At 35.1% G+C, this 18631-nt stretch overlaps 1 long non-coding RNA gene across 1 annotated transcript in view; it reads left to right on the forward strand.

Moving 5' to 3' along the window:
- Positions 1-18631, forward strand: part of LOC150095912 (uncharacterized) — a 141006-nt gene that overhangs the window by 18164 nt on the left and 104211 nt on the right. The gene's annotated exons all lie outside the window — the stretch shown is intronic.

An 18631-nucleotide genomic window follows, 5' to 3' on the forward strand; every position in this document is an offset into this window, starting at 1 on the left:
CAGCCTTAAGTTTTCAGTATTGAAGCAACTTACAAGACATTTTAAAAATGCATTTTGGAAAAAAAGACCTTTTGCATGCCAAACTTGTAACAGGAAATTTTCAAAAGTAAATAATCTCAAGACTGCATTTGTCAGGATTTGCACTGAAAAACCATTTATATGTGCAGCTTGCAACAAAAGATTGACAATCTTGTCAGCTTACCACACATCTAATATCACACCAAGGAAAGATATTGTGTATTCCCATGCACAATATGTAGGAAGAAATTTGCACTTTTAAGCATCTGAGGAGACCTACTGGAGAGTGACAAACTTGTAAGAATTGTTTTGACTTAAGAACTAATAAATATCATTTATGAACTCATAAGATATTTAGATGTATCATCTATAATGAAACATATAAAGAATTATGTTTCATTATATTATCTGGTTAGTACACTCTATTGGAACTGGACAAGGTGTGTGTGTGTGTGTGTGTTAATGGTCAAATGTTAAAAAACAAATTGAAAGAGTTGACTGTTAGCTAGAAAGCTGGGCCATGTGAGCTTTAAAGCTACAAATAATTAGTTATCACAATGGAAAAACCAGACATGAAATAAATTTTAACAAGGCACACAGTGAGGACAGTGCTGATTAGTGGAAATCAACTAAACTACCTGAATTTCTGCAGAAGTTTAGTCCTGATGAAATCTATGATCCTGATGAAACAGGTCTGTTTTACTGTATCATACCAGATTGTTCCCTGAGCTATAAACTTGCAGTGTCATCAGGTTAAAAAAAAAAAAAAGGATCACTTACCATGTTGCTGTGTTGTGCTGCTATAACATGTCAGGAAGTGACAAATGGAAGCTGTTGTTTATTGGAAAAAGTGCCAAGCCTCTGCTTTAAAGGGATTTGAATGGATAGTTTACTAGTTCTGCATTATGCCAACAAGAATGGATGGACGACTTCTGTTATTTTTCAGGAATGGCTGAGTTGGAATGCAACAAAATTAAAGAAAAATTCTTCTACTTCTGGAGAACTGCACACCCTCAATTAGATGGTTTGAAGAACATTCAACTTGAATTTCTTCCTGCTTACACCATGTCCCTGGTACAACCACTGAACATGGGGATCATAAAATAAAAAATTGAAGACTTATCATGGGAGGTTGACACACTACATCCTTGAAGCAATTGAAGAAAATCTACTGATGTCATCTTTAATGGCCAAAGAAATCAGTGCAGAGGTTACCATTTTACAAGCAGTACAATTTGTTGCAGATAGCTGCAAGAAATAAGCAGCAGAACAATTCAAAATAGCTTTGCTCATTGTGGTTTTAAGAATTCACACCAGAAAATACCAGATATGACTGAAAATGAAATCATTTTGGAACTGTATACATCAGTATCTGCAAATAGCTTTATGCATTGACAATAGCCTTCAATGTTACAGTGATAATGAAGATTGCAAAGATGCAATTGTTGAACAAATTGCAACAAAACACTGAAAGATAAGGAAAGTAATGAAGATGACACCCGAACATGTGCACGTGGCTAGCCAGGAAATTTATTTCTGAATTGTGACGCTACTTTATACAAGAAGGTGTTGAAAGTAGTCCCTTTATTTGAATTAGATACCTCTAGGAAATACTTGATAAATTTCTCCAAAAGAATTGTTAGGAAAAATATGCTTCTCTGATAGGTACCTGTGTATAATTAACTTCTTTAAGAATAATGCTGACACATGTGTTCATTTAGTTTTTTTAAATAATAACATGGTTAACAAAGCATACTGAAAGTTTATTTTTAACTTTTTGTGATATTTTAGCTTTTTTTTTCCCATGAAATTTTGCATAATTGGTACAAAGTGTTTTAGTCTCTGTGTCCCAATTAACTGGAATCCATTATATATAATGATTCTTTCTTTTAAGGTTACACGGTGATCAGCACTCATATTTGTAAATTTAGGGACACAAAAACACGTGTTGAACAGATTATTTTATTAATTACTAATAAAATAAAACTTGACGTTTCGACCCCTATATCGAGGTCATCATCGGAAGAATATAACTGTATAAGGAACCAAGCTACATGCTCATGCCCTGTATACCGGTAAACTAAATCTACATAGTTAATAAATCCTTTTTCCTAGCCTGACCTCTAGTGATAAAAAAGAAAAAAATAATAAAAAAAAAATTAATTAAAAAAAAAATATATATATATATATATATATATATATATATATATAAATACAACTACAATAAACTGCTAAAGTCCTCATGTATTAATATTCTTCTGGATAGTTCTGATTGTTATAAAATGATTTCTTTCAGTTGCTGTTGAATGTTACAAACACTTCACCAGGTTGTCTTCTTGTAGTGGGATTTTTCTAAGGCTAGTTTAGGTTGTTATACAGGTTGTAGATGGGTTCTCATTCTTGAAATGGTTAGGCAATCATTTTTGTTGAGATTTGGGTTGTGTTTGAGCATTTCACATAACTTTAAATTTTCTCTCAAACCAGGTTTTGGTGCGGTGTAGGGACTTAGTATTTTTCCAGTCAATTCTGTGGTATGTTTGGAGTGCGTGGTCAGAAAGGCTGGTTTTACCAAAATGGAGGTATTTAATGTGTCGCTTGTGTTCGTCTTGTCTGATTGGGATAGTTCGCCCTGTTTCCCCTATGTATGGTATGTTACATGTGCATTGTATTTTGTATACCCCTGGGTGTGCTAGGTATGGAAGAGGATCTTTAGAAGAACTGAGTAGGTGTCTTAACTTATTTTGGGGTTTAAAGGTGGTTTTAATGTTGTATTTGCGAAGTGTTCTGTCTATTTTTTCAGAAATGCCTCTAACATAAGGAATGGCAATAGCATTCTTGAAATCTTTTTTGTTCTTACTGGCATCTTTATGGAGGATCTTGCGAATAGTTTTTTTATTGTATCCATGTTTGATAAATGTTTGGTTGATGATCTTGTATTCCTGGTTTAGAGCCTGTTCATTAGAACAAATAGTTAGGGCTCTGTGTTTAAGGGTGCTTATGACACCTAGTTTTTGTGTTGGGTGGTGGTAAGAATTTTTGTGTATGTATTGGCCTGTGTGTGTAGGTTTGCAATAAACTGAGAAGGAGAGACAACCAGAGGAAAGACTTGTGACAAGTGTGTCTAGGAAAGGAAGAGAGTTGTTTTTTTCCATTTCAATGGTGAATTGGATATGTTTTGTGTTGTTTGTTTAGGTGGCTAAGGAACGTATTTAGAGCTTCGCGGTAGTGGGACCAAATGGTGAAAATATCGTCCACGTATCTGAGCCAAATTTTGGGCTTTAGATATGCTGTCTCTAGAGCACGTGGCTCAAAGTCTTCCATATAAAAGTTAGCTATTGGGGGAGAAAGTGGTGAACCCATGGCTGTACCTTCTTTTTGAAGGTAAAAATTGTTTTGCCACACGAAATATCCGGAGCGAAGTACGTGGGCAAAGAGGGCCGTGATGTCACGTGGAAATATGTTCTGTAGGAGCAAGATCGGGACATTGGTGAAAAGGGAAGTTATGTCAAAGCTGACTAATAAATCTTGGTCATTGAGTGTAATGTTTTTAATTTTATTAATGAAATGTTGTGTATTTTTTATATAGGAAGGGGACTGACCTACCAATTCCTTGAGCGTGGCAGCTAATTTTTTGGCTAAGTGATAATTTGGGCTGTCAATTGCTTCAACAATCGGACGAAGCGGTGTGCCTAGTTTGTGTATTTTTGGTAGGCCATAAATTCTGGGCGCACGGGCATACTGAGGTATAAATTTTTTTTTGTCATTTCTTCAGGCCATGTGTGGACGGATTTCATTAATTCAGTTGTTTTCTTTTTGTTACGTTTTGTGGGTTTGTAGTTTACCATTATATATAATGGATTTATACTTTTAGTTTAAAAAAAAAAAATTATCTAACGCCTTTTTATTCCCCTATACGGGGAGTAGGCGAGGCCATTTAGCCCTATCTAACTTTTGGAGACTGAGTAGGCAGTTCAATCTCCACTGGTACCAATCAGAGATAGATGGCCCAAGGCTATCACTAATTAAGCGGTGCGCAGTGAAGAGAGACGGCTCAAATGTGCCGCCATCTCGTAGTCCCTAACCCTAACACAATATATTTAATGTCTGAAATAATATGGGTTCTACGGTCGATTTTCTTGAGTTTACGGGATGAAAAACCAGAGTTTCCAGGAGGAAAAATCCGCTTGCCCGTGCCAGAGATCGACTAACTCGGGAACCGGTCGAAAAAAAGGCTTAGAAAAATTTCCTCTAGTCGCCGACTAGACTCAAAACCAAGTCTTCCTTCGTGCAGCCAAGCGCCGTGGTGTGTAAACGCCACATCCACTGAGCTACACAGACTCTAAAAACAGAACATTCTAATAGTGTGATTTTGAAAATTTTTTCCTATTCATATTATTACTTGCTTTCGCCTGTCACTCTTAAATGCCATTCTTCATTGAGGTGTGCTGAAATTCTTGGCTCCCTGATTTAGATACCTAGTTAGTTAGCTACAGAAGAGATGTGCCTTCACATATTTGTTGGAGGCCAAGTAGGATTTTCACCCCACATCTCAAGGAAATTGACTGTAAAACTTGTACTATTGCAAATAATGAGTATTATGATTAAGTATCAGTTTGTCATCCTCTTACCCCCACCCACTCTGAAAAGCTTTTGATTTATTGTTAGTTAATGCGTACTTCCAGGAAATGCTTGAAAGATATCGATAGGGCTTAAAGAGCTCTACAGATTCTCTTTCTGTGCAGAATAAGTCATTAAAGAATTTGTTTTTATAATACACTTATAGTGGGTCCCACATGGTGTTGACTGCACTTATAGTAAGGTATTTGTACATAAGAATGTAAACAAGGTTTCTTCTTCTCCACCTGACCCCAATAAACATTAGAGTTCAGAGAATTGCTGTGGCTACTGTATGTGATCAAGCTGTTTAAATAGCTTTAAAGTTTAAATTTAAATAGCTGAAATTCTTGTACTTTATCAACTTAAATTGATATTACTTGCTAAAATAAAATCACCTTTGAAACATGGTTTACTGTATTTAAAAAAAAAAAAGTTTATTTTTTTAAAAATTTACTTAATAAAATTACTGATACAGTAAACTCTTGATTCAACGGACTTCGGATTTAACGGACATAAGTTGACAAAGATAATGAAATAATTAACAAAAAATAAATAATACGATGGTTAATTGGAAGCGATTGGCAGTGTTTATAAATTGATTCAACTATTACAAGTACGCACGAAATACATTCATGATATTTCGTGCATACTTGTAATAGTTGAAGTTGGCCAAGCATAGGAATTTAGGAGTTTACAAATGGTTCGTTCAGCAGTTGTCTGGTGGTGATGTTCGTGGTTTTAAACTAAGGTCAGCTGCTGAAAAACTGGCACAACACATGGACATACAGTTTCAGGCGAGTAATGGATGGGTTTGGTGCTTTTGTAAACGTTATGGCAGTACGAACAGATAATGAACAAGGGAGTCCCCTCGAGGTCTCACTTTAGTGAGTATACAGGCATGGCAAACCTAAGGTACCTGATGCTGGACCATGCCTTACTTCATGTAATATACATTTGTTATATTATTTATAGACTGGTCCCTCTCCTTTTTCCTTTTCTTCTTGCTCCCCATATAGCAGAATAGGAGGTGAATCTCTCCTATTTTGCTATTTCATCTCATCTTATGTGGAAAGGGCCTCTGCAATCCTACCACTTTTTTTTCTTGCAGTGACTTCACTCCAAAATACTGATATGGTTGTGCCTTATAACACATCTCATGCTGCATCAGTTGCATTCAGAATAATAAGAGCCATGTTCAGGACTTAGGCAGAGGGTCTTGTTCGAGAAGTATATTACATTCTCCATCAAAAGTCAGTGATACTATGAATGAGCAACACAGAAGATATAAGATTAATCTTAGAAGGAAATTTTACATAGGCACATGGAATGTTCGGGGTCTACAGATGGGTACTCTTGAGATTGTCTGTAAAGAGATGGATAGATATAAAATTGACATCTCTAGAATTACAGATGGAATGGAGAAGGGCACTTCAAGACTCAAAACACCATAGGGTAGCTGTGATACTGAAGACAGCTCAGGCAAGAAGCCTTCTTGGTTATAACCCCAAAATGATAGGCCATAAACTACCACAATTGATATCAATGTATCAATTGTGGTAGTTTATGCATCCCACATGGATAGGCCTGAAGAAGAGAGTGAGGAATTCTATGAAAACTTTTAAACTGTTTTGGACTGCCTAACAAGGAGAGACACTTTATATCCTAGGGGAACTTAAATGCAAAAGTGGGGAAAAGTATGAGAGTCAGGCCAGAGTGTGGCATGTTTGGTCTGGGTGAATGTAACACCTGTGATAAAAGACTGTTGGAATTTGCCTGTGCTAACAGGCAAATTCCAACATTCTGGAAGCAGGTATTACCAATACCTGCTTCCAGAATTATCCATGACAGACCTATACTTGGACATCTAACATTGATAGGTCAAGGCATCGGATCGATTACATCCTGACTCCAGTGGTGGAAGACGAGCATCTTTGATGTGCATACTTGTCCTGGAGCAGATTGTGGTACAGACCATCAGCTAGTAAGAACCGAAGTAAGGCTAAGACTCCAAAAACTTCCAGGTCAGCAACATCCTGCTAGATTGGATGTTAGAGTAATTCTTAGTGGATTCATGGAAGCAACATCAGCTTGGTTGGATGATTTTTTGGAGACCAATGAGAACTCATCAGAAATACTTTGGGAAGGAGTAAAGGTGGTGATACGGGATACAGCAAAGAAGTATCTCAGCCCAATAAGACCAAGAGACCCATGAATATCAGATTCAACATGGGGAACTGATCAAAAGAAGGCGGTTGGAAAAACAGAAACACAGGGACTGAAGAATATAAGAGACTTCATAGAGAAGTCAGAAGAGCCATCAAGTAAGACAAGGAAAAGTTCTATACTCTTATACTATAAATGTGAAGAGATGAATTCCAGATGAGGAGGCATAATTATAAAAGGATGTTTTATTTAGTTCATGACTTAAAGCACAAGTTTAAGCCTGAATTGAATGTCATCAAAGACAGGAATGTAACATTACTAACAGAAGAGTTGGAAATCAAAAACAGATGGAAAGAATACTGTGAAGAAGTGTACAGCAGAGTGGATAAAGAAAATGTGGAACCCTCTCACCAGGAAAGGTTTTTGATTTGGAACCTCCTCCACTTAGGCATGAAATTGAAAGAGTAGTTAAGCAGCTTAACAGCAATAAGGACCCAGATGCAGATGAAATCCCAGCAGAGTTAATTAAGGCCACAGGGGTTGGAGGGATAAGTGTTTCATAGATTTGATTACAAGGATATTGGAGACAGGATCATGGCCTAGAGACTGGAAGAAGTCTGTTTTCATACCACTACATGAGAAAGGTGATGTGAAGGCATGCAAGAACTATAGAACTATTGGTTTAATATTTCATGCAAGCAAAATTTTATTGAAGATCATGCTAAATAGGATTGAGGCAGAGATTCCTGAGGAACAAGCAGGTTTTAGGAAAGGTAAGGGCACCAGAGATCAGATCCTTTGCCTTAGACAGATCATAGAAAAATAAATAGATTTCAGACTCCCTCTGGTAACGTTTCATAGACTACTGTAAAGCTTTTGACATGTGTTGAACATGTGAAACTGGGAAGTAAATGAAAAGAATGGGTTTTCCTCAACACTATCAGGTTGTTAGCCAACTTGTACAGGGAGCAATAAGCCATGGTAAGAACAGGTGTTCGATTGACTGACTGGCTTGAAGTTGGAAAAGGATTTAGGCAAGGATGTTTACTTTTTTCCTCACTTGTTTAGTATATATGTGGAGGACATCATGCATAAAGCATTGGATGAGCTCAAGACAGGAGTTAGAATAGGAGGTAGATTGATCAGTAATCTGAGGTATGCTGATGATATAGTACTCCTTTGTAATGGCATGGAAGAACTAGGACTAATTCTTGACAAAGTTAACAGGATCAGTAATAACAGAGGACTTCAACTCAATCCTAGCAAGACAAAGATTATGGTTCTTAAAGGAAATACAAACAGGGAAGCTCTTGAGAAACAAGTGCACCTTAATGGAGAAAGAATTGAAGTCAGCAAGTTTGACTGCCTGGGATCCATTATTAATGTGAAGAATTGCTGTTCAGAAGACGTCAGAAGGTTAGGAATGGCTAAAACGGCAGTCAGAGACCTGTCTAAAATCTGGAAGGATGGATTTATCTCCATGAGAACAAAGTTGAGGATTTTGGTTGTAGTTGTTTTTCCAACAGCGACTTATGGATGTGAGACTTTGAACCTAAAGAAGGCAGATAAGAAACAGATATCTGCTTTTGAGATGTGTTACAGAAGGCTGTTGAGGATTTCATATATTGAAAGGCATACAAATGAATGGGTGTTAGAAAAGATCAGTAGAACTTTAAGGCTCCTTAAGGATATTGACAGAAGAAAGTTAAAATATTTTGGACACATTGAAAGGATGGAAGGGGGACTTCTCAGAACAGTGATAGAAGGTAAAGTTCCTGGAAAAAAGAGGAAGGGTAGACCATCAATGAGATGGATGGTGTGTGTGTGGAGTGACTCATTCAGAGAGTTGAGGCTTCCAGAAAAGCAAACAACAGGACTACATGACGAGGCTTGGTGTGGTACATCAAGTATCGGAGTGACCATATGGTATCTGTAGATGCCCAGTGAACATAGATACACACCTGAAGTGCAAAACTACCAAGAAGAGGTCCTGAATATGTAAAAGCTGTGTTTACTTCTTGATAATACATCAGCCCATACTAATGCTGAGAAGTTGGTTAGTAGGTATGGAAGAATAAAATGGATCTTCCTTCCTCCAAACACCACTTCTATAATACAGCCTTTAGACCAGGGAGTCATTGTTGCCTGCAAGAGATTGTTGTATAAGAAGTTTCTTGAAGGGGTTGTTGTTTTGGAGAATGAAAACTATCCCAAAAAAGATACAAGAGGAGCCAGGACACTTCAAAATTTGTATGCATACAACATTAATTCTGCCATCTTTAATTTTGCTGCTGCTTGGAAAGAGATAGACTACAACATTGGCTAATGGCTGGAACCAAGTTACTGAACGGGAGTGAACCAGAACAAGATTTCAGAGGTGTTGAAACCTCTGATTTCCATGAAACTTTGATAAGCTGGTGAGAATGACATTGAACAATGGCTAGACATAAGATGGGTGACCCAGGCTATCAAATTCTCACCCAGGAAGAGATTGCAATGTTCTACGGAGTGATCAGGAGTTTGACAACGAGGAAGAAGCGGTTCCAGCTGGCCCCGAAACTCGGTGGTTAGAGAACACATAGACAACATCATATCATTCATAGGTGCATCTTCTGATCCAGAGGTGATTTGCTTATTACAAACATTTTTGATAATTTTGATCGATAATTATTAAGAAACAGTATAAAAGTGGAAAGCAACCGAAACTTGATGCTTTTTTTCAAGCCCAATCCTCAGTAAAATGGTATTTACATAAAAATGTTTTCATTAAAATATATTAATACTTTTCAGTGGTGCAGTATTAAGAACAAGTTATTTTCAATACTATTCCTAAGATTCGCGATTTAACAGACTTTCGATTTTACGGACAACCCTTAACCACTAATAGTCCGTTAAATCGAGAGTTTGCTGTATTAAGAAAAATCGCTGCTTTGAATCTAGAGCCTGTCTCAAAGGCTCTAGATTGGACATATACTTTATTGCTGTGAGAGTGAGAGTTTGTATAAGCTAAGTTGTAGGCAGCTGGTCAGTGTGGTGCAGACATAACACCAACAGTAAACATTCTGCTAAATGATATATGCATTGTTGAGTTCATTTGATTCAAAGACTGTTTCTTAAGTGATCTGTGATCTTAACTTTAACATGGATAATGGTAACTGTTGAAATGGCCCAATTGAAATGACTGCCAATAAATGTTACATTAAAGCTTTTGAAATTTTTGCAGACTTGTTTAGATGGATTGTGTATTCATTTACTGCCTTGTTAATGTGTCAGTTATTTTTGTCCAATTTTTATCAAATTTGGCTAAACCTTTAATTGCCATTGACATCTTTATATGATCCAGGTGTCCAAGTGATTAACATATCTGCTCTAATCAGCAGGTTGTAGATTCGAATTTTACAGTGGGTAGGAATGCTTTTGGTTGTCTTGGATGATATTTAACCACCACCATGCTTATTAGAAGCCTGAAGCGGCTTCAAAACGTTCCATGTTTTGTCTCTAGAGCAGGGTTTCCTGACCATGTAAAATATATCTTCTTCTTTTCAGCCATTTTCTGTCCACTGCTGGACGAAGGCCTCCTCCAGTTCTTTCTACCTTTCCCTGTTCTTGGCAATGGTCAATAAACTCTGACAGTTCATCACTCCACCTTCTTTTAGGATGTCCTCAGCTTCATTTCCCTTCTTTAGAAATCCAGTTCATAAGTATGGTGATCCATCGCTCATCTTCTCTTCTGGATAAATGTCCGGCCCATTTCCATTTTAGTCGCTTGTGGTGAAGAATGTCATCAGTGATGCGAATCTGGCTTCTTATCTTTTAATGTGATGCCTAGCATCAACCTCTCCATTTTTCTTTGAGTTGTTAATTTATTTGCCAGTGCTCTTGTTAGCAACCAAGTTTCGCAACCATGTGAGATGACTGGAAGTATACACTGGTTAAATGTTTTCCTTTTTAAACAGAGTGGGACATCATCATATCATCATTTTGAAAAATGTTTTTCAATTTTCTGAATGCACTCCAGACAAGTTGAACTCTCCTATTTATTTCCTTTTGGAGTCCATAGCTTAGGTCAGTGAGATGACCTAAGTATGCATATGAAGAGACTCTTTCCAAAAAATTGTTTTCTATTATTATGTTTTTTGGCATTACTTAATGATTAAACATGATTTTAGTTTTTTCTCTGTTTATCTTTAGACCGACTTTTCTGCTTTCATGATATAGGTCTTCTATCATTATATTAAGGTCTTCTGGAGTGTTTGCAAAAATTATATCATCTGCATATCTTAGATGTGTTAAGTTTCTGTTATTAATTTTTATACCAAGGTTTGTCCAGTTTATATTATTAATTATTTCTTGAAGGACTGCTGTAATGATTTTGGGTGATAGTCTCCTTGTTGGACACTTTTTTCAATTGATATTTTATTGCTACTCGTGTGAAGTTGGATTGTTGCTGTTGTAGTGAGGTATATTGCCTGGAAGAGATCCATATATTCTCCAGGAACTCCCTGATTCTGGAGTGCATTGATTAGTTTTGATGGAATTAAATGCTTTTTTCATAATCAATGAAGGCTAAACAGAGAGGCAATTGGTTTTCTTCTACTTTTTCTGTTATTTGCTTTACTGCATGAATATGATCAGCTGTGTTGAAGCCTTTACGGAATCCTGCTTGTTCTACTGATTGATTTGAGTCTAGAAGAGGTGTTAACCTGTTTGTTATTACTTTTGTGAGAATTTTGTACAGATTAGAGAGAATACTAATTGGTCTTTAGTTCTTTGCTTCTTCTTTGTCCCCTTTTTTTAAATAACAGTATCAGAGTAGCATTTTTCAAATTTTCTGGTATATTCCCCTTTTCTAGGCATAAATTTAGTAAGTTTGTGACATGGTAAATTATATTGTTTCCTCCCCATTTAATTAATTTTATGTGAATTAGGTCTTCACCAGGACATTTTCCATTTTTCATTTGTTTTAATGCTTGTTTAATTTCACCTGAAGTGAATGGGAGGATGAATTCCATATGTGATGGAGAGGAGTTATTTATATTTGATTTATCTGTTGAAGGATCACTATAGAGTTCTTTATAAAATTCTTCTAGCGTGCGTAGGATTTGTTCTTGGTTCCTTATAGTAGTTCCATTCTTATCTTTTATTGCAGTTATTTGACTTTTGCCAACTGATAAATATTTTCTTAGTATTTTCATATTTTTATTGTTTTCGATTGTTTATTTTATTTATTTTTTAGTGTTATAAGATCTTATTTCATTTCTCATTTTTTTCCTTATTGTTTTGCATAGTTCTGCATATTCTATTTTAGAAATTAAGTTTTTGTCTTGTTTCATATTTTGGCTCTTTTTTAATAGTTGTAGGGTTTCCTCTGAAAGTTTATGGGCTTTTTGTTGTTTTTGAATCCGTTGGCACTTCCTTTAGGTTTTTGTTTATTTTATTTGTTTTCTTCAAATATATTTAGTCTAGTTTTTGATTGAGTTTTTCTTCGTAATCCTTAACGTGACCAATTTTTTTACAATGAAAAGGAGGACGAAAAAATTTAAGAAAAAAGTAAAACGTAAATAAATGAAACATTTTATTAATTTAAACAAAAATACACTAATTATGCTTACATCCCTTTTAATTATTTAATTAAACGAGTATTTTTCCATTGAATGAATATTTTTTGTCAATTTATCATTTTCTAACAATATATTGGAAATTTCGGAGCAAGAAATATCCTTCATATTGAATTTTACGGTAAGTGCTGCAGCTAGAGTATCAACATTCAATCTTGATTTCTCACTTGTCCAAAAATCATTACCGATTGAAAAAACTCTTTCAACTGCTGCATTAGTTCCAGGGCAGCACAACGTAAATTCAACAAGAATAACTAAATTTTCATATGGAATGTGTTCATTTTTGAAATGGTTAAATATTTCCACCCATCTTTTATCAGTTTCAACATGTTGATTTTCCCATTGTTCTAATTTATCAGAATTTAAATATACATTCAGTCTTCTAATTTCTTCAAACAGACAATTGTCATCGATTTTAATATCGGGCATTTCTTTCAATAGAAACTCAACACAATTTTCAATATCTGCCCAATTTGCTTCCGATGAAGTCAAAAAACATCATTGAAAATTGTTATTTCCTGTGATATTTGTTTCAGACCATTCTTCGACATATTGGAAACATGTTTGGTAAAAATTTCTGCACTTCTTTGGTAAACTTTTCCGTTATGCCCAGATTTGATTCCTCTAAGTTTGACAATTTTCTTTTTATTATTAAAGGAATAAATTTTTCTTCAAATCGTGATTTATATTGAAGGACAAAATCGTTCAAAATAAGACTAACTTCTGTAGCTGAAATATGTTCACCTTCAATCTTTTGAATCATTTGTGGAAAATAGATGCCTGATTATGTACAAAATATATTAATATCTCCGATAATTCACAATTGAAAAAATATTCCAGAATTTTTGGACATTTGTCTAAACTTAAAAAAATATGAACGGAGAGGCTCAAATAATTGTAAAACACGCTCTATAGCAGGTGTTAGAGCGAGCCATCTAACTTTTGAATTATCCTAAAAGTTTTTTGTATTCAACATTTGCATCTTCACAAAATTGTTTTAAAGTAGCCACACGAACAGTAAACGACTAAAATACAAATAAATTGTCGTTATTATTATTTCTACATCAATTGGCATGGCACATGATGCTGTGTTGATTGCATTTGACAAAATATGTGCATTACAACCTATTCCTAGTATTTTCTTTTGGAGTAAATCTTGTAATTTTACATAGACATTATTCACTCCTTTGCGGCTTCGCCCACCAAAATTTGTGTTTGTATTATCAGCTGTTAGTGCAACAACTTTAGATTTCAAATTGTTTTCATTTATTACTCTGCATAGGTGGTTTGACAAAATTTCAGCAGTTTTGCCCTCAATGGATTCTAAATTTAAAATTTTTACTTGAATGCCCTTGGTAACATTATAATACCTTACTAGTATTGGATACAATTTGGTTTCATTACGATTTGATGCATCAGATAAAACCGTTACAAATGCTGCATTTTTCAAGTCTTCTGCAAGTAGTTTATTACAGTAATTTTTAAATACTGATTTAATAATAGCCTCACGTTTTGTCCTGGCACATGAAAATTTAGCATTGTGAAACTTTTTCAATAATTTAGTTGTACAATCCATACTACGAAAACTTTGATTGTGAATTATGGTATGAAATGCAAATGTTCCCTCCATTACAGCTAACTGTTTTTCATCTTCAGAATAATGAGAAGTTTTAAAAAAATAGGTTACTTTACTACTGGAAGCTGATGCATATGATTGCTTATGTTTGTTGGTGTTCAAGTGTTTCGTTATAGCTGCTCTGCCTCCAACTGCAATACAAAATTCTCCTCTGCAAATATTGCAGAAAACAATGTTGTCTCTTTGATATGAGGAGTGGAAATTCCTTTTTCAATTGATCATTGAAATGGCATTTCCTCTTTCTTGATTTTTCCATCCCTTAAATGAAATTAAAAATAAAATATAGAGCCACACGAACGATGCAAGCACATTATGAATAAATAAAATTAATAATTAAAACAAACTTTAATAACAAAAGCGATAAAACTTTACTAAATCTATATTTAAATTATTTTACACTTGTGTTGAAAACAGGGTTGTATAAAATTGAATTAATGAATTAATAAAACGTGAATTGTACTTACCTGAGTATAATATTCACTGAGAAAGAAATAATTTCGTATTTCCGTTAGAAATAAACAAGAAGTATAATATAGAGATAAAGTAAACAAAGTGAAGTGCGCAATGGTGCGAGACACGTGCAGTTCTCCTATGCCCTGCGCATGCATTTCATAATCGCGTCTTTCCGAACTGTACCGTCACATGACGCGTAACGGTTCGGCGCGGCATCTCTGAATACAGAGATTAACAGATTAGTTTTAAAATATCGAAAAGGAGGACAGGTAGGAGGACACTTTTCGAGAAAGGACAGAACCTACAAAAGAAGGACTGTCCTCCCTAAAGGAGGACAATTGGTCACCTTTCTTTTATTTTTTTTTAGTGTTATAAGATCTTATTTCATTTCTCATTTTTTCCCTTATTGTTTTGCATAGTTCTGCATATTCTATTTTAGAAATTAAGTTTTTGTCTTGTTTCATATTTTGTTTCTTTTTTAATAGTTGTAGGGTTTCCTCTGAAAGTTTATGGGCTTTTTGTTTGTTTTTGAATCTGGCTGTTGAGATTATTACTTCTGTTAAGTTTTTGTTTATTTTATTTATGTTTTCTTCAAATATATTTAGTCTAGTTTTTGATTGAGTTTTTCTTCGTAATCCTTCTTCTTCTTGTTTTCGATAGGGTTCAAGTTAAAACTTCTTGATTTTTTGTTGTTAATTTTGGCTCTGACTAGTCTGTGATCACTTCCTGTATTTACTTGATTTAGTACTGAAGTATCTTGAACTATTTCTTTATTATTACACAGTATATAATCTATTTCATTTTTTATTTCTCTGTTTGGACTTCTTCATGTCCATTTTCTTTTGAGGGCTTTCTTAAAAAATGTATTCATAACATAAAGCTTGTTACTGATAGAGAATTCTGTAAGAGCCATTCCTGAATTGCTGCTTGTACCATATATGTATGGCCCTATTGTATCTATTTGGTGAATGGGATGACCTATTTTGGCATTCAAATTGCCTATTACTATAGTAAAGTTTTGATTGCTATTTCTTTTTTTATCTAGTGTGCTGCACTGAGTCATAAAATGCATCTATCTCTTCATCAGTGTGGGATGAGGTGGGAGCATATATTTCGATGATCCTGATTTTAAGTTTAGAGTTTATTTTAAGTGTAATCTCAATTATTCTTTCATCTGTATAATTAAATTCTTCTATAAGGTGCATAATTGTTTTCTTAATTAGAAATCCCACTCTGTAATATGTTTTAGTTCTTGCTGTAAGATGGTAAGGACTTCCTTAAGTGTTCGACAATTAAATGTTCCTATGTAGAGGAAAAGAGGATTACTGTTATATTTGAGTTCTTTGGGCTATTCCAGTATTGCTTATTATTTGGGAAAGCTTCCCTGCTGCATCATTCACTGGTGTCCATAAAAGGTTTCGATCAGCGTAGTCATATAGTTGGGGAAATTTAGTCATATCCAGTGATTGCCCATTATGGCCCTGGGCTTTACGGCCTTTCTTTGTTTTTCTTGGCATTGTAGTGGAGGGGTTGTGGCCTAATCTCCCATGCTGGCCACATAACGTCTTGGAAGATGCATTTTATAGCTTTCTGCCAGCTCTATACTTAGTATCATCTTTGCCATGGCTCATTACGACACCATGTTTCCCGAGGGGGGGGGGTTTCATGTGGAGGCATGATACTAAGACTTCCTGGGTATGGCCATCCAGACTTCACCGAAATATTGGCACTGCCATCTATATCAGTTCCATCAGGGTTTTTGACTGTGTAGGTTGCCAGCCCACCACAGAAATCCATCCCAGGCTTAACTGTGCTCAACATGCTACAAGCATGACCGATGGCTAGTCAGCCAAGATCGTGGTAGGAGAACTCAGCTAATCCTCCCCCTTAAAATATATATATATGAAATTAATGAGTAGTGGACTCAGCAGGCAGTCTTGTTGAACCTTCTTACTTAGCAACATAGGATCTGAAAGTGTGACTTTAGTGAATCAAGGGTTTCAATTAACGGTACATTAGTTGAATAGTGAGGTGATATCAAAACTCGCCATTATGTCTGAACTTTTTAAGGTATGGTTTTCTAAAATACTTTTTAGGTGGGTAGAATTTTTAACAAAAGAGGGAGAATTGTTTGTGAAAGTGGCTAGTAGCTTGACTAAATGTCTAACAAATTTATATGTTGGACTGTTTATACTATCCACAATAGGGCATAAGGGTGTCCTAGGTGTTTTAACATGGAAGGGCTTGAGTTAACTGCTTCTTTAGGCCAAGAAGCAACTTTGTTCAATAATTTGCGCACCTTATTCTTTTTAGAGTTGGTGGGATCACGATCTATAATTTGGTATGTTGACTGATCTTGTAGAAGTGTGTGCATTTTGCTTTCATATTCTGATGAATCCATCACCACAGTTGCAGTTTCCTTTTGTTTTCTTTGGTTATAATAATGTGGTTATTATTGTGTAGCTCTTTTAGAGCAATGATTTCTTTGTGGGATATTATTTTTGGGAGGCTTAGAATAGATTAGGATGTTGACTACATCTAAACAAATGTGTATTGGCTGTTGCTGGAGGCAGTCGTATATTCCCCATTCAATAGAAGCCATTATTTTGGCTTTTGGAACTTGCTTGGGAGCAACAGCAAAATTGTCCCAGACTTAACACAGTAGTGGCTTCTTTGGTTAAGGTTATTCTCGTAGAAAGGCTTATATGCTGGTTATACATGATTATTAACGTATTACCATATAAGTATTGCATTATATTGTTGGAACGTCCTTCTTGTCTCTATGGTTCGCCATCTTGTTGTAATGTTGTTCTTAATAAAAATTAATTGCTGGTTGATTACTAATCAAAATGCAGGGAAATTTATACTGCACCACCCTATATTTAGATTATTCTATGTAAAATAGTAGAATCAATCTTCAATTAACTTAGCAGTCTCCTTATTCATACAGGCCGAATTTAATATTTTTCACTTAGTGCTCCTGCAAGGTTCGAACTTTATATGAACGGTGCAATGAAAAAGAATCGGGCACACGCAATACTGAAATCAATGAAACAAAACATTTAATGCAAGTTATATGACAAGTACATAAATTTAACTCTGATAATAAGATAATATAATTAACTTAGTTCTTCAGGTCAAAACATTCATATTAAATTAGACTTCAAATCTTCAGATACAAAATTCACAGTTCTCTCAATAACAAAGATTGTTCACGCTGATCAATACTACAGAATTTCTTGCTAAATAAATTTGCTGGTATCATTCAGTTACACTCTATATTTAACACTTAGCAAGCACTTATAACATTGAATGATATAATCACGTAATCACAAGAAAGATATTTATTTAACCAAATATTTCGGTCTGGAAATAGCAGACCATCGTCGGTGGTATTACAAGAACAGTTTAAAAAATATACAAGCTAGAATACTAACAATAGATCGTTGAAATTAGAACATGCCGCGTGATGTTATATCACTAAGTATGAAACGAAATATTTTGAAGTAGAAACATGATTGAATTTGCTATTAAAAAAAAAAAAAAAAAAAAAAAAATTAATGAGTAATCTTGATTAGGCTTTCCCAGATTTTTGATATAGATATGCAGTCACTACGATTCAGGTTGGGATGATGGAGCAAGGCCTCCACGCTTTCCTTGAACAAACGTTCGAACCTATAACGGGATCTATGTAAGAGGCGCGTTTTGGACCAAAGGATGCTGTGGTCAGTTTCAATCCCGTGTTGAGCCAAACCAGACTTTTCAGGTTTATTGTGAAGAATGGATGATTGATGTTCTTGGATTCTTTTTTCAAGAGAACGTCCAGTCTGTCCAAAGTAAGAGAGATCACAGTTGCAAGGAATTTGATAAACTCCAGGAAGAGATAAAGTTGAGCGTTTGTCTTTAGGAGAAGGAAAATGAGAAGACAATTTGTTAATAGGAGAATACGTAGCTGTTAAATCATATTTCTTCAAAATTCTTGCGATAGGTTCTGAAATACCGGAGATATAAGGAATAGGTACTCGACGTATTGAATCTTTGTTGTTTTGTGGAGGATTATAAGATGTAAGAAGACGTTGAATACTTTTTTCAGAAAAGCCATTGAGTTTCATGTGTTGCTGGATAG

The sequence above is a fragment of the Typopeltis vanoorti genome, chromosome 19 (genome assembly GCF_054136105.1).
Source record: "Typopeltis vanoorti isolate ZY-2024b chromosome 19, IOZ_Tvanoo_1.0, whole genome shotgun sequence".
Classification (NCBI taxonomy): domain Eukaryota; kingdom Metazoa; phylum Arthropoda; class Arachnida; order Uropygi; family Thelyphonidae; genus Typopeltis; species Typopeltis vanoorti.